Source organism: Bos indicus x Bos taurus, chromosome 6 (genome assembly GCF_003369695.1).
Source record: "Bos indicus x Bos taurus breed Angus x Brahman F1 hybrid chromosome 6, Bos_hybrid_MaternalHap_v2.0, whole genome shotgun sequence".
NCBI classification, from domain to species: domain Eukaryota; kingdom Metazoa; phylum Chordata; class Mammalia; order Artiodactyla; family Bovidae; genus Bos; species Bos indicus x Bos taurus.
Window position 1 is genome coordinate 112,805,891 of NC_040081.1, and position 24,902 is coordinate 112,830,792.

General features: G+C 55.6%; 1 protein-coding gene across 2 annotated transcripts in view; it reads left to right on the forward strand.

Annotated features, from left to right (window-relative positions):
* Window positions 1–20,173: 20,173 nt before the first annotated feature.
* Window positions 20,174–24,902, forward strand: part of TBC1D14 (TBC1 domain family member 14) — a 109,057-nt gene continuing 104,328 nt past the window's right edge. The window contains exon 1 of one of the 2 annotated variants that reach the window (XM_027545102.1): window positions 20,174–20,227. The gene's annotated coding sequence lies outside the window, so the exon portion shown is untranslated. Of the gene's footprint in view, window positions 20,228–20,573; window positions 20,742–24,902 lie in introns of those variants that run through there. The other variant, XM_027545103.1, reaches the window with a different exon arrangement.

Sequence of the window (24,902 nt, forward strand, 5' to 3'; positions counted from 1 at the left end):
GTATTCTTGCCTGGAGAATCCCATGGACAGAGGAGCCTTATGGTCCATGGGGTCGCAATGAGTCGGACACAACTGAAGCGACTTAGCATACATATATTCATCTCCCTCTGAAGAGGGTAGAGCTGCTCTCCCACATTTATGGGGGGTAGATCTCTGAAGCATGCGTCTCATAGACAAGCTAAAGGGGTCAGCCTCACTTTTCCCAGCCCGCCTCAACCCCGCTTTCTGTGAAGTCCGTTGGCAGCCCAGGCTGAGAGCACATCTGTAAGGGGATGCCCAGGGCCCAGCTCCTGGCACCAAGTGAGCCCCTGAGCGCCGAGTTGCAGGCCCAGCACCGGGCGGCATTGCTCCGGCATGCCCCCATCACCTTCGCCGGCCAGACTGTACCTCTTCCCGTTTGGCCCCGGCACTGGCTGGGTGGTCAGTGCGGCAGGGGCCGTGTGTCCGCGGAGACGGGCGGTGTCCCAGGAGCGCGCCCTCCACTGTGTCCAGGGCTTCTCTCGTCCATCACCTCCTGGCACAGATGTGTGCCTTACGGCCACACCAGCCATCAGCTCCACCTTTTCACAAAGTATCGTGAGCTTCACAAGGGCACCCACCTGCCAAAGCAGGGTTGGGGAGGGGGCGCCCTGGGCATGGTAACTAGTCACCTGGAGACTTTCTGTTCCCGGGAATCGAGGCGTCACAGCCAAGTGGACGGCGAAGGTGTGGTGGCCCGTGTGGGTGTGTGCCTGCAGAGCTGGGATTCAGTGGGTACCACTGCAGGTGCCACCCGGCAGCCCGGGCGCATGGGCTGAGTGGCTGAGTGGGGGCCTGGAGGCCAGCTTGTCTGCACAGTGGTCTAGGGGGGCAGCAGGCGGGGCCCGGCTTCCCCTGAGCGCTGCAGGTGGGCGGCCTCCCCAGCTGGGCTGTAAGAAACACAGAGACCAGGACGTGGGCTGCTGCCTTTAGACTGCAGCTGGCCTTCATCGCTGGTGGGGAGTTAACAGCTTTTCAGGGGCAGTTGCCTTGGTTTACCGAACTAGCGGCAGCACCTGGCCACGTGGTGGGGGCGCAGGGATCACCCTGTCTGTACCAGGAACACTACCAGCCAGCACTGGAGGCTCGCCACGTGCCAGGCACTCATCTAAGCAGGGTTTACTCACAACCCTGTGAGGTAGGTACGGTGGCCCCAGTTTACAAGTGAGAAAACAGACACAGCGATCGCTTGCTAAGGTCTCACAGCTTGTGACACGGCTCAGATGATTAAAGAATCCGCCTGCATCGCAGAGACTCCGGATTCAATCCCTGGGTTGGGAAGCTCCCCCGGAGAAGGGAATGGCTTCCAGCATTCTTGGCCCGGAGAATTCCACGGATGGAGGAGCCTGGTGGGCCACAGCCCATGGAGTCACAAAGAGTCTGATGCAACCGAGCGACTTAACATTTTCTTTTCCCTCTCTTCACACCTGGTGGACGGTGGAGCCAGCATTCGAAGTGGACTCTGACCACAGAACCCATCCCATAGAAAGCCTATGTCTCGCCAAAACCGCACTGTATGAAGCGTGTGGGGCCAGTCACTTCCGGCAAGTGGTCTCTTTCTGGTCCTGTGCAGTGAGGCCGTCGGGGGCCAAGTCCCGGCCTAGCCACCTGCCCCCTACCCCAGCCCTCTCTGGCCACACACTCCTGGGTGAGCGTCCACTCCTCACCACCCTGGCTGTCAGTGGAAGCTGGCATGCCCAGCCTGGGATGGCTTGGTACCCCTCCTCCCCTCCCTCCACCCAGTGGCTGCCCAGCCCTGCCTCAGGGTCAGGCCCTGCAGACCACGGGGGGCTGGGTACTCAGTGTGGTCACGCGGCCTTCAGGCGGTGCCTTAGCCCTCCTCTCACCTGTCACGAGATCACCGTGTCCCTCCTGGTGGTGGGGGGGGCCGTGGGTAGCAGCAGGACCGAGTGTGCCCGTTGGTTCAGGGCCACCAGGTGGGCAGGAGGGTTCCAGGCACCCGGCCCTCTGCGGCTCAGACCTGGAGCTGGCCACTTCCTGCCACAGCCCAGGGGTCATGCGGGGGCCCCCCAAGCGGGGGAGGTCTATTTCAGGGGGAACCAAGGAGGCACCATCCTCTGGGCCGCCACCCTAACAGGCCCTGGCTGCCCTGGACCACCCCCAGCCTCGTCCCAGAGCGGGCTACTTGAGGGCCTGCGGACCTCCCTTCTGCTTGTCCACCCAAGAAGGGGACTGGCCAGCCTGTGACCCTGGGCTGGGCACCCTCTCCCTGACCATGGATTGAGGACGCCCCCCTCCCCAGGCTCCCAGGGCCAGGCTGGGCCACCCCGGTGACGGGCAGGGAACCCTGCCTCCTCCCCACCAACCCCTGGTGTTGGGGGGACAGGCCCCGAGCCCACCTGAGCCCCCTACCCACCCTGCTCCTCCCCTCCACTCCTCTCTGTCCCTGAGGGTGGGGCTACTGTTCTGAGCCGCCCACTCCAGCCTTGGGAAGGCTTGGTAAGTCTAGGGGCCTGGCGTGGAGCATCACCCACTCGCCCGAGTGAGCAGCTGTGAGGTCACCCCTGGGTGGGGTTCCCGCCTCTACCCCCGAGCAGCCTTCGCACTGCCCCCCTCCCACTCCACCCCCCCAGAGGGGGAGCTGAACTGACTGCAGAGCCGTGGGCTCAGGGAAGCCTCGGGGCCACAGGCTGTGAGACCAGGGGCGGCAGCACAGGTCCAAGCCAGGTGCCCAACTTCGGGGCAGGCCCTCCCTCTGCCCAAGAGGAAGCCTGGCTGTGTGCTGAAACCTCCAGGCTAACTGAGGGTCAAGTACCGCCACTCCTCCGGGCCTGCCTCCCAGCTCTTCTCCTCCCAGGCCTGGGGCCCCTCCCGCGGCCCTGCTCAGGACCCAGCTCCTGCCCGTCACACACGTCCGATGTGACCGAGGCGTGCTCCCGCATCCCGAGAGCTGCTCCCCAGCAATCGCAGGCAGCCCTGCTCAGCCAAGGCTCACCAGGGCCCTCGGGTTCCCCCCGGTAGCCGTCCAGGCCCCAGGGTGGCTGGCTCAGAGGGACTGGGGACCCTGGAGAGACGCCCTCATCGTGGCAGACCGTGGCTCTGTGCACTGGTCACCCACACACACACACACACACACACACGTCTGTTCCTATCTCCATGCCCAGCCTTGGGAGCCTAAGACTGCCGAGCACTCCATCCAGTTGGCTACCCCTGCCCCAGTAAGGCCTTACCAGGGTGCTAGGTGAGTCTGGCCTCTGTCCCAGGATGCAGGTATTTGTAGCATCTCAAGGATCCTTCTGGGTGCCTCACTGCTTCAGGCTCGTCCCTCACGTGGACCTCACCTTCCCAAACTGGGGAGGAAGTGGGGAGACCTGAGCCTCTGAGTCTTGTCCTCATGCTGAACTCTGGTCCTCACTCGAAAACGCTTTTCCCAGGCCTGGTGGCATCGCGCTGGGAGGGCCTTTTGTTAGCTGGATGAGCCTGGTGAGCAGAGGACCCTGGAGTCCACGCCTGGACCTTCCTGAGTCGTCACGTGGAAGGAGGGACAGTCTGGGGCCTTCTGGGGGCCACTGTCTCTTCATGTAGGCATTAAGCTACCAATTAGGAAGAAACGGACATCTCTGGGTCTTGGTTGCAAAACTAGAGTTTGGAAACTTGCATCCATTCGTTTGACAAACACATTTAGAGCCTGTGGTGGTGGTGGTTTAGTTGCTAAGTCATGTCCGACTCTTGAGACCCCCTCCAGGCTCCTATGTCCAAGGGATTCTCCAGGCAAGAATATTGGAGTGGCTTGCTTTTTCCTTCTCCAGTTTAGAGCCTACGATGTGCCAGACCCTGAACCTGATGCTGGCAATAAAGTTCATTTTTCTAAGCCAGTCAGCCTCCCTCGGCCCTACTTGTGCAATGATTCAGTTCAGTTCAGTTCAGTCACTCAGTCGTGTCCGACTCTTTGCAGCCCCGTGAATTGCAGCACGCCAGGCCTCCCTGTCCATCACCAACTCCCGAAGTTCACTCAGACTCACATCCATCAAGTCGATGATGCCATCCAGCCATCTCATCCTCTGTTGTCCCCTTCTCCTCCTGCCCCCAATCCCTCCCAGCATCAGAGTCTTTTCCAGTGAGTCAACTCTTCGCATGAGGTGGCCAAAGTACTGGAGTTTCAGTTTTAGCATCAGTCCTTCCAAAGAACACCCAGGACTGATCTCCTTTAGAATGGACTGGTTGGATCTCCTTGCAGTCCAAGGGACTCTCAAGAGTCTTCTCCAACACCACAGTTCAAAAGCATCAATTCTTCGGCGCTCAGCTTTCTTCACAGTCCAACTCTCACATCCATACATGACCACAGGAAAAACCATAGCCTTGACTAGACGGACCTTTGTTGGCAAAGTAATGTCTCTGCTTTTCAATATGCTGTCTAGGTTGGTCATAACTTTCCTTGCAAGGAGTAAGCGTCTTTTAATTTCATGGCTACAATCACCATGTGCAGTGATTTTGGAGTCCCCCAAAATAAAGTCTGACACTGTTTCCACTGTTTTCCCATCTATTTCCCATGAAGTGATGGGACCAGATGCCATGATCTTCGTTTTCTGAATGTTGAGCTTTAAGCCAACTTTTTCACTCTCCTCTTTCACTTTCATCAAGAGGCTTTTTAGTTCCTCTTCACTTTCTGCCATAAGGGTGGTGTCATCTGCATATCTGAGGTTATTGATATTTCTCTCGGCAATCTTGATTCCAGCTTGTGCTTCTTCCAGCCCAGGGTTTCTCATAATGTACTCTGCATATAAGTTAAATAAGCAGGGTGACAATATACAGCCTTGACATACTCCTTTTCCTATTTGCAACCAGTCTGTTGTTCCATGTCCAGTTCTAACTGTTGCTTCCTGACCTGCATACAGGTTTCTCAAGAGGCCGGTCAGGTGGTCTGGTATTCCCATCTCTTTCAGAATTTTCCACAGTTTATTGTGATCCACACAGTCAAAGGCTTTGGCATAGTCAATAAAGCAGAAATAGATGTTTTTCTGGAACTCTCTTGCTTTTTCGATGATCCAGCAGATGTTGGCAATTTGATGTCTGGTTCCTCTGCCTTTTCTAAAACCAGCTTGAACATCAGGAAGTTCATGGTTCACATATTGCTGAAGCCTGGCTTGGAGAATTTTGAGCATTACTTTACTAGCGTGTGAGATGAGTGCAATTGTTGCGTTTCTTTGGCATAGGAGACCACAGTTTCCTCTTCCATCTCTCCGAGATAAACTTCTGAGGGTCTTTCCAGCCTGCCTGAGCTCTGAACATCTAGAATTTTTCAGCAGTTTGAAAGAAAGTGGGGAAGACCCCAAGCCCAGGCAGCCATGCCATTAGAAGGCTGGTTCTTCTTCTTGCCCCACAATGTCCCTGCCTGGCAGCCCCTAAACTCCACCCCACTCAGTGGCCTCGGAAGTTGGCCGGCTGGGGCATGTTGGGTGAAGCATCGGGACCCAGTTCTGCCCTGGATGGCCTTGGCAAGGCCACGTGGTGTCCCTGAGCAGGGCAGGTGGGGCAGGAAGGAGATACAGTCCTTGACTTGACACCCTCAAAGGGCCTTCCTATGGAACGAATTACCCATTTCATCTGGAAGAAGCATTCGGGGCTCCGTTTCCACCACAGGACTCTGCAGACCAGCCGTTAACAACGTGGTTTCCTGCTTGGTGGTGATCCGCCCTCCAGGGCTGCTGCAGATTACAGCAAACAGAGGCGCCTCCCTGAGAGGTCTGATAGGAGTGTGGCGCAGGGGGCCTCCGCCTCCCTCCCAGCCCAGGGCAGGACGGCTGGCGGAGGGCCGTCGGGGGAGCCCAGGGTGGGGCCAGCCCGCCGGTCTCCCCCTGGCCTCCACCGTGCGGCCTTTGAAGACATACTCAGTCTCTCTAAGCCTCGGTTTTCTCATCTGAAAAAAGTGGAAAGTGAAATCCACATCCCAGAATTAAAAAGAATAATGTGCCTGCACCTGTGGGTGCTGAACAGGGGCTAATCCCCCCACCTAGGGCCCACAGGGTCAGAACAAGAGTCCAAGTTCCCTGTCCCAGTGGGTTTGGCTAGGGTGGGGGCAGTGAGGTGGGAGACAGTGGGGAGAGGGCCTTGAACGCCCCTTGAGAGGGTCTGGATCTCAGCCTGGAGGCGGCAGGGAGCCCGAAGGGGGGTGATTCGGGCACTGCTGTGTCCTGGGTGAGCAGTGGTCTCCGAGGTTGGAGGGGGATTTTAGAGAATCTCTTAGAACTTTTGTAGCTTTTTTTTTTTTTTTCTTTAAAGAAAATCACACGGGAGATCCTGTATGCCATGAGGCTTGGCAAAAAACTAGAAAAAATAAAAAGATCACAGACCGCTTCCTCCATACCCTGCTGCTGGGTGAGCTCAGTACATGTCTGCAAGTGGCCCTCTGGGTGGTCCCACTCAGGCTTAGCCTGGTGCTCTTACTGAGCCGTGGGGTCCTGTGTCACTTCCTTCCTCTAAGCTCAGTCTTCTTGTGTGCAGAAAGTTATTAGAGGTTTATCGTACCTGCCTCCAGCAGAGCAGTGAGAGAGCCTGGGTTTTCCATCCTGGATGGGAAAGCCCTTTGCAAATACACGAGAAAGTGTTAAAATCATAATGGTTGTTGTTGAGTCGCTCAGGCATGTCCAACTCTTTGCGACCCCAGGGACGGCAGCACGCCAGGCTTCTCTGTCCTTCACCGTCTCCCTGAGTTTGCTTAAATTCGTGTCCATTGAGTCAGTGATGCCATCCAACCATCTCACCCTCTGTCGTCCCTTCTCCGTTTACCTTACACACACACACAAAACAACAGGTCTCACCGTTCTGCAACCCTCGTGGCTACAAGACCATGATCACCGATGGCTGCAGATTCATCAGCTCACGTGCTATCAGCACTGGACTGACTGGTCCAAGGTGACGTCATCACCGAGACAGGGGATGAGCCGTCCACTCCTGATGGATGCGGAGCCAGTGCCCACGCGTGGACGCTGGGAGTGACCCCTAGAAGTGACCCCTCCCCCGGGCCTGCTCCAGTCTCCAGCTCAGTGCCTCCTAAGGGACCCTCTTCGGAGGACACTGCAAAATGTTCCCCTGGGGGGCAAAATTGAGACCCACTGCTTGAGATTAAAACCAAGTTGAAAGGGAATCCTGGGGCTAGAGGAGGAGCTTGTTGAACACCGCCACACATACCCAATCCACTAATCCATACTTCAGAAAATTCTGCAAGACAGATAATGCAAGGTCATCAACAAATACACGGCTCAGGAAAAACCATGGGAGAGCCCTTCAGAGTGAAAGAGACAAAAGGACTCTTCTACCAAAGACTTCCCTGGCAGTCCAGTGGCTAAGACTCCACACTGCCAACTCGGGGGCCCAGGTTCCAGCCCTGGTCAGGGAACTGGATCCTGTGTGCTGCGACAAAACTCGGCACAGCCAAATAATAAATAAATACAAATGAATGTGTATATATGGACCTGTTTGCCGAGAGCAGTGTGTCACCTCTGGAGCTTGATTTGGACAAACTATAAAAAGACATTTTTAGAGATGATTAGAGGATTATAAAACATTGAGGAATTGTTAATTTTATTAGGTATCTGATGGTATTGTGACTATGCCTCAAAAAAAAAACAAACCCACTTACCACTACAGATGTGCGTAGAACAAGCTGAAGTATTTTCATGGGCGCTGATATATCAGAGATACACGCTAAATGAATCCAGGAAAAATAAAAATAACAAGAGTGGAGGGAGGGAACAGGAGGGACAGCATACAGATCTGTGCTGAGATGGGCTCGCCGGGACCCCTGTACCATTCACTCTACTCTGTGTGTGTGTGAAACTTTCACAATAAAAACACTCTCAAGAGGTAAAAAATAATAACTTAGTGCAAAGAGAGGTTTTCGGTCAGCACGCGTGCTAAGTCGCTTCAGTCATGTCCGACTCTGCGACCCCATGGACCATAGCCTGCCAGGCTCCTCTGTCCATGGGATTCTCCAAGCAAGAACACTGGAGTGAGTTGCCATTTCCTCCTCCTGGGATCTTCCCGATCCAGGGATCGAACCTGCGTCTCCTGTGGCTTCTGCATCGCAGGCAGATTCTTTACCATCCGACCTGCCGGGGAAGCTCTTTGGGGCAGTGGGGGAGCCTATTTCTGGAGTCTGCCTGGACCCAAAGGAGGAGGAGCCATGACATCTGGGCCTCCATCTCGGCCTCCCTCAGAGAAGGGAGCTCTGCTGGTTCTGTCCGGGGACCCTGGTGAATTCGTAGGCCCCTCTGCAGCCCCGGCCCTCAGCTCCCAGAGCCCCCACCCCACCGCACAGGAAGACACAGGGAGGTTTGAGCTGCGTGCGTTCCAGGGGCTCTGCCCAGGAAGGCAGGATTGCAGGCCCCTGTGTTCTCTTCTGTGGACACGTCTGCATTTGCCAGACTTTCCACAACTGGAGTTACTCTCTCACATGGAGATAAAGTAAAAGTTTGAAAAAATGCAGTATCCTTTTACACACTTGTCTCCTCCGTAAACTGAGAAAGGATTGTTCCTGAATCATTCCTGGGTCCTTAGCTTTGAGCAGATGACTGTTGGGGGGCAGAGTGAGGTACTCCGCCCGTGACAAAGGTCATGAGGAAGGAGGCTCGACATACGCAAAGGCGGGATCGAGCCTCAGGAGTCCCCCTGGAAATCCTCGAGCATCTACCCCCATAACCAGAGCCTGCCTACTTTACTACTTTGTGCTCACCTACACCTCTGACTTTACCGAGGGCTGTCCCCCACCACCTCTTTCGGAGAAGGAGTTAACTTAGAGCTCCAGTTAATAATAATTCCTGGGCGTGACAAGAGTGTTTTAACCTACAAACTCCTCTGAAGGTTCTCTAGCCTGCCTGACAGGCTTGTCCGGCCACATGCGATTGCTCACAGCCTCCCAACCATGAGAGGCACGAGATGCTTTAAACCTTCTAAAAACAGGTTCCTTAGAAAAGTTAGAAAACCATTAGTATAAGTATAATGGGCTGATTAGAAATTGTGTTGTTGAAGGGTTTTTTATTTGTTGAGCCAATGTTTGTCGCTAAGTCTCCACATCCCCTGCCCTTACACACATTAATGAATATATAGAAGAAATAAGTATTAACCTTTGATATTAATCACGTTAGACCTTAGGCTAAGTAAATTCTTTCCTTAACTAAAACCCACTACACCCTCACCCTGTAGGAATGTAACTTTATTTGGGTGGTGTCTGTTTTGAGAATAATCAGCCCTAGAGAAATAAGTGTCCTGGTTGACTGACCGCTGTCACAAGGAGAGGGTCGTAAATTGTCAGCAGGCCCCCTGGCCAGAAGATGATGTAACACCCCTAAGACCTCTGTATACATTTGTATGAAGCACCTGACTTTGATAAAAGTCAGGACTGCTGACCCCGCGTGACTTTTGCATAACATCTCAGTGTATAAAAGTAGACCATGGAAAATAAAGAATTGGGATCAATTTCTCAAAATACTGGTCTTCCCATGTCGCTCTCTCTCCCACTCTGGCTGAGTCTCCATCTGGAGCGCGGAACCCACCATGCTTACTAATTATGCCTGGGCTTCTAAGATCCGACCGGGGAGGCCTCAGTGTCTCCTTTCCTTCGGGAGAACGGAAGGACGCCTGCGGCCTACGTAAGTGGTGCAAACTTCTTGTCTTGAAGTTTTATTGGTCTCCCGCGTAAACCAAGCTACTCAGCCTCTTTTCTCCATTGAATTTTCCTACTGAGCTATCCTCATCCTATTACTCTGTATATCTTTGATAAAATATTTAAATAAATAGGTCACCGACGCTGTCGCCGCTTCGAATACCCTGGATCAGCCGGGGCAGGACCCTGGCACATGATCTGGCATACAGGAGATAAATTTTAAGTAAGTAAGTCATGTCCGACTTACAGTCGTGCCCGACTCTTTGCGACCCCATGGACTGCAGCCCACCAGGCTCCTCTGTCCATGAGATTTTCCAGGCAAGCATACTGGAGTGGGCTTCCATTTCCTTCTCCAGGGGATCTTCCCAACCCAGGGATCAAACCTGGGTCTCCTGCACTGCGGGCAGATTCTTTACTGACTGAGACCAAGTTTCTTAACCCATAGACGGTAGGCAAAAATCACACCACCTGCCGTAAGCCGTAAGCAGAGACCCAGACTACCTGGGCCCTGGACCCATCGAGGGCCACTCAGGGTCTCCAAGAAGACGCTTTATATTAATAGCTTCTGCAAATGGAAGGCCAGCCTTTTCCACTTATTTCCATTTACTATCTAAAATGCAAAAAAATGTAAGCGCTTATCGCTGTGCCTCTAAAATCACCCTTGTGGGAGTCTAGCTCATCTCACTCCACACGCATATGTTAGAGTTTTGTCTGTGCCACATACTCCACGCCTCAGGAAAATCCATGCTTTTTTTTTTTTTTTGATTGTGGTAGGTTTTCATTATAGCGTGCCAGCTTAGTTGCTGGGTGACATGTGGAATCTTAGTTCCCTGACCAAGAATCGAATCCACAACCCCTGCATTGCGAAGCGATCCTTAACCACTGGACCACCGGGGAAGTCCTAGCCCCACACCGCTTCATGCGCCCGTTTCACAGATGAGGAGACCAAGTTCGGGCACATTAAACGCACCAACCCCATCGTCACGGGGAACCATGAGCACCACACCCGGGATGGGGACCCTGGTCTCCTGGCTCTAAGCCTGGGCCTCTTTCTGGCCCTACATTGTCTCCCCGAATAAGACTCTGGAGAGGCTCAGGGAGGCTTCTTGGGCCTTTCCTATAATTTCAACGTAGACGTCTGCTGGGAGCCTTGATGGAGCCCGGGTCAGGGCCCCCCGAAACCCACCCACTCACCTCCTCTGGGTGGTGCTGCACCTGCCCTGTCTACACTCAGCTCCGGCCTCTCCCTAGAGACACAGTTACCCAAGGGCTCCCAAGAGCCAGGGGGAGTGGCAATGGTCACCCCCATTTTACAGATGAGGAAACTGACGCTCAGAGAGGGGCAAAGTCCAGACAAACCGGTGCCAGACAGGTGCCTCCAAGCCCCGCCGTGTGCTGGGGGCGCAGAGGTGAGGAAGCGCGGCTCTGCCTCTCACAGGCCACGAGAGGGCGGGAGGCAGCGTGGACAGCAGCGTGTGGACTGCTCTTTCTGGAAGCTCTGTCGGGCCGGTTTGGTGGCAGCTGGAAACGAGCCTTGGAAGAGGTTTGTCTCCTGGGGTGGGAGCTGCTGAGCCACATGTGGGCTGGGGGGAGGGGTGGACCTGGGGGCTAGGGGGCCTGCAGGGAAGGGGCCTTGTGGACCTTGGGGAGGCCAGGTGACCAGCTTTCTCTTTCCTGCCCTTGAAGCCCAGACCCAGCTCTGCTCAGCATCCCGGGGCAGCCCCAGGCGGGGTCTCCCCTGGGGCGGTGGCTGTGCTTGGTGGGCGAAGCCTGGGTCTCCCTGGAGGACTGGGCCCCCTGGGATTGGGAAGGCTGGAGGTGGGCCCCTGACCTCCGAAAGAGCCGCCCTCCAACCATCCTGAGTTCTGCCTGTGTGCTGGGGTCGGACTCACAGCCTAACGGGGAGACAGATGGACAGACAGGTCTAGAGACTGCTGACCAGTTCTGAGGGTGCAGGGAGGGGGTCTCCGGGGCGCTCAACCTGGTACCCCGGCGGCTCCGGACAGCACCCTTCACCACCTTCGGTTCTTGGCGAATCTCTTGGCCGATTTTAGATTTTAGGAGTGGTCCTCTCCACCCCAAACCTACCCCTTACCCCCAGAGATGGGAGGAGGAGTGGACCGGTTGGCAGGTGTTCACGACCCAGCACTCCCCAGGCCGAGCTGTGTGGGGTCGGGAGGCCCTTAATTCGGGGGCCACGCTCCTTCGGAGAATCTGGTTCACCTGCCACGTCTCCACTGTGGAGGGCCACAGGGCGTGAGTAAGGGGCTCCCCAGCCTCTCAGGAGGGAGAGACCAGCTCCACCAGGCAAGGGCAATGGGGCGGCTGGGGTTGGCACATGGCCGAGGGGCACCTGGGTCATGACAGCTGAAGAAGGCACGAAGGGGGTCCAGGCAGAAGGAACAGGACAAGCAAGGGTGGGGTTTGTGCAGCCAGGATTGTGACCTGTCTAGAAAATGCCAGTCTGGATGGGAGAGGGGAGGCGCGGGGCTGAGAGGTCAGGCTGGAGCCAGATTGGGAAGGGAGGGGCTGGAAAGTCAGGCCAAGGGAGACACTCTGGTGGCTGTTGGAGGCTGGACTTAAAGGAGCCGCGCTCTGTAGGTGCGTCTGCCCATATGTCTACTGGGTTGCCCCGGCTGGCCTCCTGGGACACTGAGCCAGGCTCCACTTTGCTTCTCCCGAGCCCACCCGCTCTCACCCTCACCTCTCCAGGCCCGTCCCTGGGAAGCCCCCTTGCCCATATTCAAGCAAGAACAAAACCTAGCAGCCAACTCTCTCCCAGCCACGAGCTCGCCCTCCACAGGCAGTGGGCGGCCAGTGCCCAGAGGATCACCTTGATTAGCAGAGTCTCAGGGTCTTTCTTGGAGACTTCTGAGTCCATAAGATGGACCTGGTTTATGCATTCACCTGGGTGTCAGTTGGACATTGGAGCCTCGCACAAGGCCTGGTGCAGAGAGGGTGCCTATAAGGTCTGGGGCTTGAGGGTGGACTGGCAGTGGGAGGGACAGGTCTCCTGATGGGTGATGCCTGCCAGGGAGGGGGGTCAGCAGGCTTGGGGCCCCTCAGGGCAGAGACCCAGGGTGGGGAGGCTGAGGTCTTGTTGTTGTTCTATCGCTAAGTCCTGTCCAACTCTTTGCAACCCCTAGGACTGCAGCACGCCAGGCTCCCCAGTCCTTCACCATCTCCCGGAGTTTGCTTAGGTTCACGTCCTTTGAGTCAGTGATGCCATCCAACCATCTCATCCTCTGTCGTCCCCTTCTCCTCCTGCCTTCAATCTTTCCCAGCATCAGGATCTTTTCCAATGAATTGGCTCTTTGCATCAGTTGGCCAAAATATTGAAACTTCGGCTTCAGTGTCAGTCTTTCCAATAAATATTCAGTGTTGACTTCCTTTCAGATTGACTGGTTTGATCCTCTTGCAGTCCAAGGGACTCTCAAGAGTCTTCTCCAGCACCACAGTTCAAAAGCATCAATTCTTTGGCACTCAGCCTTCTTTACGGTCCAACTCTCACATCCATACATGACTACTGGAAAAACCATAGCTTTGACTAGATGGACTTTTGTCAGAAAGGTGATGTCTCTGCTTTTTAATGCACTGTCTAGGTTTGTCATAGACCTGCTCCCTCCCTAAAGAGGTGGATGGGCTGCTCTGGAGAGGGAAAGACAAGGAGCCTCCAGGAGTGTTTTTGTGAGACCTGGGAACACCTGCCACTCCAGGTGTAGGACAGAGGAAGGATGGGAGCTGGACTCCACGCTGGGACATTTAGGAAGCTGATTTCTATAGATAGGATGGGGCTGGGGCCAACTGTGTGCATGTGTGTTTGTGTGTGTGTGTGTGTGTGCATGTGTGTGTGTGTGCGTGTGTGTGTGTAGTTGTTTATTGGTGAGTGGATGGATTAGAAGGAAATAGGGGCTGAGGTCTGAGAAGAAGAGGAATGTGGGGTGCATCAGAGAAGGTTCCTCTAAGGTACATGAGACCTCGGGTTGTCTCAGGATGGTGGAGCGAGGGAAGAGGCTAAAGTCAGTGGGTCAGGGCGGGTGGATGCATCAGGAAGACAGACAACACATATCAAGGACCTCCTTTGCGTGACATCCAAACCACTCCCCCACCTGAGGTATGTGGGGCACCCCTTCCTCTGAAAGAGGAAACCGAGGCTCAGAGAGGTTAAGAAACTTGCGCAAAGTCACACAGTAAAAACATGAAGAGCTGTGACTCCAGCCTAGACCTGCCTGGTATGAAGGCTCACATCCTCTCCTATCATCGCCTTCTTCTCAGGGGCTGGAAAAAGTGGGGTCTCGGATGGAGGAACAGTGGGGAAGGAAAGGTGGGGAGGGTGTGGAGGGGGCAGGACCTCAGCCCGGGGTCCCGTCAGTCACCCCCAAACAAGCACCCCAGCTGACGTTACCCAGAGCCAGAGGGCCTGGGTGCAAATCCTGCCTGTATCCTCGGCAGCTGTGGGGCCTGGGCAGGAAGGTTTCTCCCCAGCCTCAGAAGCCTCAGGTCCTCTGTGCACCCCCGATGGCCGTGAGGATGAAGTGGGGGGCCTCCGTATGGGCCCTGGCTGCTACTGGGGACCTGGAGACCGCACAGAGACCCAGCAAGGCAATAAGGCATATGGAGAGTGGCTGGAGGTGGGGGGTGCTGGAGCCTGGTACAGCCTGGGGATGGGGGTGGATTAGAGTTGGGGATGCTGTTCTTAGGGTGGGAGCACCTGGAGCACCGTTCTGGGCCACACCCCGCCAAGGGGACCAGGAAGTATAAGAGTGGGGAAACTCAGGAGGTCCAGGCCCCGGGGCGGAGGGCAGGGCAGGCGCAAAGGTGAGGATGTAACAAGAGTTCAAGATGCTTCTGGGGAGCCCCTGGACCCGAGGGAGAGCCTCGCGCATGCAAGGGTGCTGGGAGGGTCTCCCACGGCAGATCATCGGGCCTGGAAGCGTTTGCCTCCCCTGCCCCCACCTCACGTGGCTCCCATGGGAGACCCGATCCCGCAGTTTCTAAATTGGGCTTAGCTTCCCGATGGTGGAGGCAGCAGCAGGCGACTGGGCGATGCCTTTGAAAAAACAAGGCTATTTGGAAAATTCCACTGTGGTGCACTGCAGCGTGGAGCCCACCTCCTCGGGCTCTCTGCCGTTTCTCAGTACCCGGAGCCTTCAGGCCTCCAGCCCCAGGCACCTCTTAAGCATCAGGGGGCCGCGGGCCACAGGGGGTCCCCTGCAACACTCCCCGCCACCACGTCCCATTGCCAGGCTGGGGGTTCCAGGCTTTTTGCAGAGTCTATTGGTTTCTTTATAATTTCCTCTTCCGAGCAATTACATGCGCTACCCTGAGATTTAGTGACCTTTGAATCCACACCCACCAGGAGTCAGGTGTCCCCAGTAAACAGGGCTGCTAGAGACGCTGTGACTGACCCTGGGCTACACACCACGGTCGCAGGGCTCTGTCGTCGGCCATCCCGCCACAGCAAGTGTGTCTGGCTGAGCACAGATTACCTAACCCCGTGGAGCAGGAGTGTTCCCTCTCACAAAGTGCTAACAGGACTTGTCTTGCTCTGGGGAGAAGGGTCGGGCGCCTGTGCCTCTTGAATTCTGTTGGTTACCCATCAGTTGGCATCTGAACACATCTCATCACACAGCACGCATTTGTTGCGGGACATCTAAAAGTTTCAAAATACAGAAGAAATACCAGAAGAAATCACGTGTGTTCTGATATCATTTTGGGGTGTCTTCCCATTTGTTTTTGTGGATATTTCATAGTCTTCTATTTTACTTAAAATTCAGTGTCACTCTTATAACAAGCATTTCCTGTTTGCTATGATAAACTTGTTTAAAACAGAGTTTTCAAAAACATTAATTTGTTTGTGGCTGTGCTGGGTCTTTGCGTGGGCTTTCTCTAGGGGTGGGGAGTGGGGGCTACGTGTTAGTTGCGGTGCATGGGATCCTCATCGTGGTGGCTTCTCTTGTTGTGGAGTACACGCTCCAGGGCGCGAGGTCGTCAGTGCTTTCAGCTCACAGGCTCTAGAGCACAGGCTCAGGAGTTATGTAACACGGGCTTAGCTGCCCCACGGCACGTGGGGTCTTCCCGGATCAGGGATCGAACCTGTGTCCCCTGCCTTGTCAGGCAGATTCTTAAGCACAAGACCACCAGGGAAGTTGTATACTACACTATTTGGAAGGCTTTAAAATAGCTGCGTAGAAGTTTCTCTGTTTAGTTAACCTTTCCCCCCGTGGATGGACATCCACATCACATCCGTTTCCCTGTTGTAAGCGACACTGCAGGGAGCATCTTTTTACAACAGTTTTGGCCTGAAACTGGGGGTAATTTTATTAGTTTCCCTTCAAGTGTACCATTAAATAGTATTCATTGTCTTTATAATCTTCTTTTCTGCTGCAGCCATGCCTTCTCCCTCTTATAAATGTGCTATTTCTGGGAGTTCCGCCTCTCTGAAGCCTCTGATTTTAATCTCTGATGGTAAGAAACAGGTAAGCTGAGTAAATGCGAGCTGATGGCCTGGGGTGAGGGTCGGATGCTGCTTCTAGGAGCAAGGCGCAGAGGCTCGTGGTGGCCACCCTGTTTGTTGTGACTCTTCTGCATCTCTGTGTCTCTGCCTCTGTCTTCTACGGGCCTGAGGTTGCCAGAAGGCTTACCTCCAGCTACCTGGACTACTCCTGACTTTGTTGTTGTTGCTGTTTTTTTTTCTCAGTTTTCAGAAACAAGAGAAACCCAAGTTCCAGGCACTGTGTCCTAAAAACGAGAACATCCAACTCGATGGTGATTTCCCGTATGCCAAGGAATAAAGACAGAAAGGATAGGTTTTCCTGGATTTCTGCAAGCCCCGGGCCAGAGGAAAGCTCTTCTGAAATAAACGGTGGTTGCACAACCTGCTTCTGCCCGGTGGGGACGGGCCCGCTGCCAGCCTGAGGGGAGAGTTACTGTCGCAGATACCTTCATTCACACCCTGCCCCCCACCAACAGTGGCCCTGGCTGGAAGCTGTGTGGGTGCAAGGCGGGTGGGAGGGGGGCGAGTGGGCTGGAGCTTCTGGACAGTGGGGGGCGAGTGGTGAGACCTGGGCTGAGCGGCCTCGCTTCCCAGTGCGTTTCCTCACCTGTGAAGTAGGTGCGCCAGCTTGGCAGGTGTGGGGCTCACCTGGCAGGTATGGTGAGAGGGTGAAACAGCAGGCACGGCACAGGCTACCTGGAGGGCTCACGTGAGTGCAAGTATGAGAAAGGCTTATTCACCCATTCAACAAGTATTAAGGAGCTCACCTTTGGGGAGGGGTGCTGGGGAAGTCAGGGTAAAATATGCATTTGGGAGACTGGATCCCCACACCTCCTGAGAAGCGATGCCAGGGCAGTTTGGCAGGGCAGGGCTGCTAGCCTGGGTCTGGTGCCCACCTGCTTCCCCGCCTGAACTCGGGCCCCTCTGCACATCTCTCTCTGAGCCTCCGATTTCCCGCTAAATAACAATAGGGGTGGGCTTGAGGACTCATAGGGGTCCCGTCAGCTCCAACACCCTCCTTGTGACCTTTCTGGGGCCTGCACCTGGTCAGTTACCATTTTCTTGGCAAGGGGACGTGGCTGCATTTACAAGTTGCCACGTCGGTCTGGCCCTGGGGCTCTGTGGGGCAGGAATCGTGGGCTGTGGACTCCTCTGGTGCTCCTGGAGCCCGGAAGGCTGGCACAGAGTGGGCTCAGGCCTGGTTTCCATGGGTATCAGACAGCCTGGGAAGGACTTCCCACTCCTGCTGAGCAAGTCTGGGGAGGTTCAGAGGTCAGGCTTGGAGAAAGAAGTCCCTCCATGGGGCCCCTGGAGGGGGGTGGTCTCAGTGTCTCTCTCCTCACCTTGGCAGTTTGACAACACACTTTCTATATACATTATACTTCTAGGAAGGCGCCAACAACTCCCCAAACATGCCAGAAACCAACAAAGCCAGACAGCTGTTTTACATTTAATCACCACACAGCTCAGGAGGTGGAGATGCTATGAGCCTCGTGGAGATGGGGAGAGTTGGGGAGGGGAGGTTTCGGGGCTTAGCAAGGCCTGGGCCCAGAAAGGAGGTGAGGGAACTGCAGGCCGGGAGTTTCTCTACATCAAGCAGCGGCTTCACAGTCCCCAGAGGTGGGACCAGGTGAGGATCAGTCTGGGACCCGGGCGTTAGGTCTGCACGGGGTAACTTCGATGGCTACCCACCCTCCCGATGGGCAGCGGTGAGCCAGCAGAGTGGCACAGTGGGCTGACCACCCTCATCCAGTTGTCATCTCCACATTGGAGATGGGGGCCAGGAGGTGTGAGGTTCTGAGAAGTGACGTGAGTGCCTGCTGCTACGTGGCTAATTTTGTTCACTATAGTTTTAATTGTTAGACTGAAACTGCAATGAGGATTTGTCTAGAATGTTTGTGGGTGCTGGTGACAAGGGGTGAGACGGGGGTCAAATCACAGAGGGTATGAGTGACACATGGGCTCCGGGGAAGAGCTCTGGGCTGGAGTGGGTGGCCGCAGGGTGGCAAGAGACGGAGGAGCAGGCAACAGAGGGCGCCCAACACAAGTCCGTGGACCACAAACAACTTTCTTGGCTCTGGATTTAGAACAATGGTTTCTGTCGTTGCGGGCTTTCAAAACCCTAAGACTGAGAATGAGGGCAGGTAGGAATTTGGAGAGTCGCATAGAACACTGTAAAAGCAGATTTATTAATCTGAGGTATTAAATTGGGGATTAAGTCAGGCCCAAAGCAAGTCGGTAGTTCTCTGGTAGTGTTTTCTTAAAATAAGCTCGGGAGGGGACACTGGGCTTTGGAGGAGCCCTGGTATTAGCTTTCCTTAAAACATCCAGAAATGCAACCATTTATAAAGCTTCTATTATGCCCTAAGCACTGTGAAGGGTGTTAATGTATTCTTTTAACAGATTTCCTTTTTGAAGCTCTCACTCCTCCTGCCGTCATGACTGCAGGCGCGGAGTTTTTAGAGCTATGACCCCGGCAGGAGAAACAAGCCTGGGCTTCTCAGGACCAGCACTATTGACTACAGCCAAAAGCAGTCTTCACTGTACGCCTCCAGGTGTTCCGATGGACAGGTCACCCTTCCTGTCCCTCTGAGGTTTCTTCTCCGGTACTTCTGCCTGGGGTGATCCTCAGCGCTCCTGGCAGTCAGGCGCCAAGCCTCGCTTGGAAGCCAGGCCTTCCAGCTCCCAATCTCTGGAGTCTTTTAGGCTCAGGGAACATACCAGTAAACAAGATAAGCCCATTTTGGCTCAGGCAGCCCACATTCTGGGAGGACAATGAGGAATGGGTCAATAACTAGCGAACAAGAGCTCTCTTATTCCGGGGCTTTGCATGATCCTAGAGGCGGGGCATCTGGCCTCCGACTTCTCTCAGCTACTGACCAGCCCTGGACCTTGGGCAGGCGACTTCATCTTTCATCTTTGTTGTTCAGTTGCTCAGATGTGTCCAAATCTTCGCGACCCCATGGACTGCAGCACGCCAGGCTCCCCTGTCCTTCACCATCTCCTAGAGCTTGCTCAAACTCCTGTTCATTGAGCCAGTGATGCCATCCGACCATCTCCTCTGTCACCCCCATTGCCTGCCTTCAGTCTTTCCCCGAATCAGGGTCTTTTCTAATGAGTCAGCTCTTTGCATCAGGTGGCCAAAGTATTGGAGCTTCAGCTTCAGCATCAGTCCTTCCCATGAATATTCAGGATTGATTTCCTTTAGGATGGACTGGCTTGATCTCCTTACAGTCCAAGGGACTCAAGATCTTCTCCAGCACCACAGTTCGAAAGCATCAATTCAGTGCTCAGCCTTCTTGTCCAACTCTCATATCCATACATGACTACTGGAAATACCATAGCTTTGACTAGATGGACCTTTGTTGGCAAAGTAATGTCTCTGCTTTGTAATACTCTAGGTTTGTCCACTCTCTACCACCTGTGTTTTTTTTGGGGGGGGGGGGTGTCGGGGGAGGGCGCCTGTATGTGGAAGCCCTACCAGGGACCCGCACCACTGCAGTGAAAGCGGCTTAAGCACTGCACCGCCAGGGAAGTCCTGCGTGACGGTTTTGATCACAGACCGTGTCTCTAGATTCTGCAATACTGACGGAAATAATGCAATGAACACTAGGCCAGCGGTTCCTAAACTTGTCTGCACATTATGCAGCTTCCAAAACCGTATCTTACCTCCAGAGACTGTGATTTAGTTGGTCTGAGGCGTGGCCTAGCCTTTAAAATTTTCAAAGATCTGCAGGTGATAGAGAAGTGCAGACAAGTTTGGGGAGGCGCGGCGCTGTGCCCTGTCTACCGGCTCAATAAGGGAACTATCAGAAAAGCCCGTTTTACGGATGAAGGGACAAGGCACGGCCGGGAAGGCTCAAGGCTCCAAGTCCCGGGACCGAGCTCCGATATTGCCCACCTGGCCTCCAGCTTGCTGCCAGGTGAGGGGCGGCACCTTCCTCTCCCACACACCTGCCCGGGGGTGGGCAGGGCCACCCATCGATGCGCTCCGCCGCTCGGCTCCCCACGCCTGGTCGCTGCCCGCTCGTGCCCCTTCCCCCTCCCAGCCGCTTCCCATTTCCAAGATGGCCGCGGGTGGAGCCGACCAGGTAAGGAGGCCCCCTGGTGGGTGTCCACGGGGGCTCTGCGGGCATGAAGATCCCCTCAGGCCACCCCTCGCGGCTCCTCTTGGCCTTCGGGAGAGAAAAGGGCGGGTAATGCCGTCCCGGGGCTTGTGGAGAGCGGGCGACCGGGCCGGGGAAGGGGCAGAGGGACGAGCGTCGAGCTTAAGGAGCAGCGGCGGCGCGGCGGGGGTGGGGCGGCAGCCCGGGCGGAAGAGCGGCTGTGCCGGCAGGGGGCGGGGCGGGGCGGGGCGAGGGCGCGCGGGGCGGGGCGAGGGCGCGCGGGGCGGGGCGAGGGCGCGCGAGGCGGGGCGGGGCGGGGCGGGGCGGGGCGGGGCAAGGGCGCGCGCCGCCGTTGGCCGCGGGCTCCTTGCCGGCACCTGCCTGGTCGGCTCGCTGCCTGCAGCGCCCAGCGTCTTCGCCGCGCACGTTGCGGGTCCCGCGGGGCCTGGGCTGCGGGCCCGCGGGCCCCGGGGATGGCGTCGGAGCCACGCTGACTCCGGTACTGAGGGCCTGCGGCGGGAGCCGGGCCGCGAGGGAGGGAAGGGGCCGGGCCGCGCGCGGGGCCGCTGCCACCTGCTGCCGCGTCGGCCGGAGCGGGGAGGCGGCGGCCCTGAGGCGCGGCGGGGCGCGTCCTGCCTGGCCTACCCCCTCGCCGCCGCGCGATCACCGCTCTTTCCCGCGCCCGGGGGAGTGCGTGGGGCGCGGGGAGCTCCGCTCCTTCGTGAGACGCGCGCCCCTAACCGCACCGTTTCCGGAACTTGACGGAAAGTTTTCACCCTCAGACGCGCGGAGCTCCGGGGCGGGAGAGGAGCCGGCTCGGCGCGCGGAACCGCTCCCCCGACCCGCGAGAGCCCCGGGACCCCCTCCATCTCAGAGTCCCTGAGCCTCGGGATCCCGCCACCTCAGGGTCCCTGAGCCCCGGGGCCCCGTCCACCTCGGAGCACCCCCACCCCCGAACCCTCTCCACCTCGGAGTTTCCGCCCCCTTGCTTCTCATGTCCTTGTCCTCCCCCCATTCTCTTGGGATCCCCGTTGCCCAGGCCAGGGACTCCCTTTTTCTTCGGAGACCCGCGCCCTTGGGCTGCAGCCCCCAGCCTCAGACCCGGACCGGGGCTGCATCCCACCGCAGCGACCGTCATTCTGAGGGTGGGGGGCGAGGAGGGGGTGGGGGCGGCCCCCCCAGGAAGCGGCGGGCTGGGCCGCGGGTAGTTGGAAGGCCTCCTTGCCTGGCCCCTGGAGACCACGTCTGTTTCCAGACTGCTGAGGCACCGTGTGCTCCAGCGTGCATGTGGAAGCTTTGGGACGTTCCCTGTGCGGCAGGCTCCCGGGCGCTGCCGCGTGTGCCCAGACTGGTGGTGGAGGGGGCCCGTGTCCGGCGGATGTGGGCACCTCACCCTGTTGTCCTGGCTGCCTTTGTAGAGGGTGGTTGCTGCTGGCCTCGGTGAGGTCCCTGGCAGGGACCAGGCACACCTTACAGCCGTTGCTTCCTCCTGCTCGGTTTATCTGGCCAGGACCAACTGGGTCTCATGTTTGCCTATGATTTCTTCTCAACTTCACACCTCCCCTCTTAACTGGGGTGCTCCTCCCTCAACCCGCCCCCTCTTCCCCCAACCAAGACTGTCTTACTCCTGTCTTGGTTGTGGTATGTTTGATCCCTTGAGACTGTGGACTCCCAGCCCCTGATTTCCAGCCCTGGTGAGAACCTGCCCGTGTCCTTGGGACTCACGGCTGTTGAGTGAGTACACCCTTTGGGAAACATCAAGAGAGGTACAGTAACTGGTTCGGGGTCATGCAGCTGGACAGCTGGAGAGAGGCACGGATGAGATTCAAATAGTGAGGTCTCAGGGCCAGACGCTGCTCACTTAATGTCCTTCGTGGTCCCAGCAAGTCCTGGCAGGTCCCTGCTCAGCGCTGCTGGGCTGGGCTTACTCTGGGCTTGTGAAGCTGAGTTTTTGCAATCTGCCCCTAGTGCTCCTCTCACGTTCTGCATCAGCACCGCCTCACCCGGCCTCCACTGGTCCCTGCCCTTCCCCTCAGCACCCTCTCTTCTGCTTCTCACCCCTCCACTCCTCCATCGCCCCCCCCACCATCACTGCCCTTCTCCCCTCTGTCCAGCGGCCGAATGCCTGTCCATCTTCCCTCCGCTAGCTGTTGCTTGTGCTCTGCTGAAGACCTCTATGGAGTGGATTCAGCTTGTCAGAGCAACAGCTTATTTTGGAATCTGTCCTTCCTTGGTCAGAGCTTCTGACCGCCGTGTCCCCACCCTTAGCACTGAGGATGCATGCCCCGCATGTCGTGGGTGCCGGTGGAGCTTTGAGACCTCAGAGAAGATTTGTCATCTTAACAGGCGTTTATACACAATACGGGAGAGAGGATTTTAGGCACGTGGGTACGTGTTGTCTGTCCATGTTTGTTTCAGAGAGGGTATAAAGTTTCTAAGGCCTGGGTTTAGACTTCTAGACTCTCAGGTTGGGAGGACCTCAGATAGACTGGCTGGGCTAATCGCCTCATTGGACAGGTGGGGAAGCTGAGAGCTAGGCTCAGTCAGTGCCCGAAGCAAAGGTGCGAGGAGGATGTTGGTGACAGCCGGAAGGTGTAGAGTGAGGCCATGCAGACTGGCTATGTCTGGGCTTGTTTATGCAAATAAGTTGCTAAAATAGTGGGCCTGAGCTGAGTGCCCAAGGAAGAGTAACACCAGCAGGCGTCTTCTAAGGCTTGATTCTAAAGGCTTTATGTGGACTTCTTCGCCCCCCACCTTGTCAACTGCCTAATGAGATAGGGTCTGTTGTCGTCCACCTCTTACTAGGTGGAAATTAAGGCACAGAGAAGTTAGACTAATCCAGGATCACACAGCTGCTAAGTGGAGGAGCCAGGACTCAAACCTAGGCAGTCTACCTCCAGAACCTGCGTTATCTTTACCCCTCGCATATTTTCTTTTTGAAACTTTCTGTGGAAGTACACAGAAAAGTCTAAATATTGTTGGGTTTATTTTCTATTATCACAGCGTTTAGGATCTGTATTCTTAAGCACTCCAGCAAGCCAGGTAAGGGGTTTGACGTCAGAACCTGGTTTGCATCCTGTTCCCTTGCTGTGTGACTTTGGGTGAGTCACTCAGCCTCTCTGGAGCTCAGTTTCTGCGGTGTACTTGACAGGCTTGTGATGATTAGAGAATGCGGCAGCTCCTAATATGTGTATGTATATGTGTGTGAAAGTCACTCAGTCATTCCAACTCTTTGCGACCCCATGGACTGTAGAGTCCATGGAATTCTCCAGGCTAGAATACTGGAGTGGTAGCCTTTCCCTTCTCCAGGGGATCTTCCCAACCCAAGGATCAAACCCAGGCCTCCCGCATTGCAGGCAGATTCTTTACCAGCTGAGCCACAAGGGAAGCCCCCTGATATGTTTGGTCTGTGGCAAATGTTCAGTAAACTGTTTACCATATTAATAATTAAGATCGTACACGGGGCTGGCCTTGCTGCGTGCTGTCTCCCTAAGCCGTCAGTTGCCTCTCGGTCACTGTACAGGTCCTTATCGGTCACTGTACAGGTCCTTATGAGGGTTAGTTTTGGTAAACCACTGTAGGGAACTGAAACGTTCTGGGCTGGTGGGGCAACCGCCCTGTGCACCGAGCGCCTTTGATCTAAAATGTCCCACCTGTGCCTTTTAAGCCCAACTACCTTTGGACAGTTTAAGTGAAATATCTGTTTTTTAGGGTTGGGAAGGAGCCTTTGGGGAGCCTCAACAGTTTAACAGCAATTTCCGCCTGATTTGCTGCTGGATGGAAACTTACTAACCTCCATTGTGTTGAGTTCCAGGTGCCTCAGAGTTGCCATTCACTCTTCAGAGAAATACATCGGGCTTCTAGAAGATTCTTTTTTACGGTTGTTTTTATCCTGAAGAGTAACTTATTTGAATAACAAACTACTTTTCTAGTTGCCTTTCAGGTTCTGTGTGTGTGTGTCGGTGTGTGTGTCTGTGTGTGTTTTGGCTTCACGTCTTGGCATGCGGGATTTTAGTTCCCTGACCAGGGATTGAACCCATGATTCCCACAGTAGAAGCATGGAGTCTTAACCACTGGATCACCAGGGAAGTCCCGACTTGCCCATCCTGTGTAATGCACGTTCCTCCATTGTTTTCGGCTTGTTTGTGCAGCAGTGGAGACAGTACTAAGCACCCTAGAGTCAGAGCCAGGTGAGATCTGGATCCAGTCAGGTCCAGATCCGGGTCAGAGCAGGACCACTCCACCTGCATCCTGTCGGGGCCTTGGTCTTGCCTGTGAGATGGTGACGATGGTGTCCTCGGCCCCGGGGGTGCTGTGGAGGCAGCAGAGAGCATGAGATGGTGACGATGGTGTCCTCGGCCCCGGGGGTGCTGTGGAGGCAGCAGAGAGCACACAGACAGCGGGCGTAGACCTGGACTCGGCGCCCCACACGCAGCTCGCACTGGTGCGCGGAGGCAGCTGCTCAGGGTAGCTGCTCCTGCTGAGGCCCTTGAGGTCCCGAATGGCCTGCGCCTTTCTTTTCAGGCTCCTTTCTGGCTAAGCCAGGGTTTGAATTAAAAAGAGAAAGGCACTCACAGCGGTTGATGCTTGGGAACCCTTTACAGAACAATCTGGTTCTTTTTTTTTATTTTAAAATACATATTTTTAAAAATTTTATTTA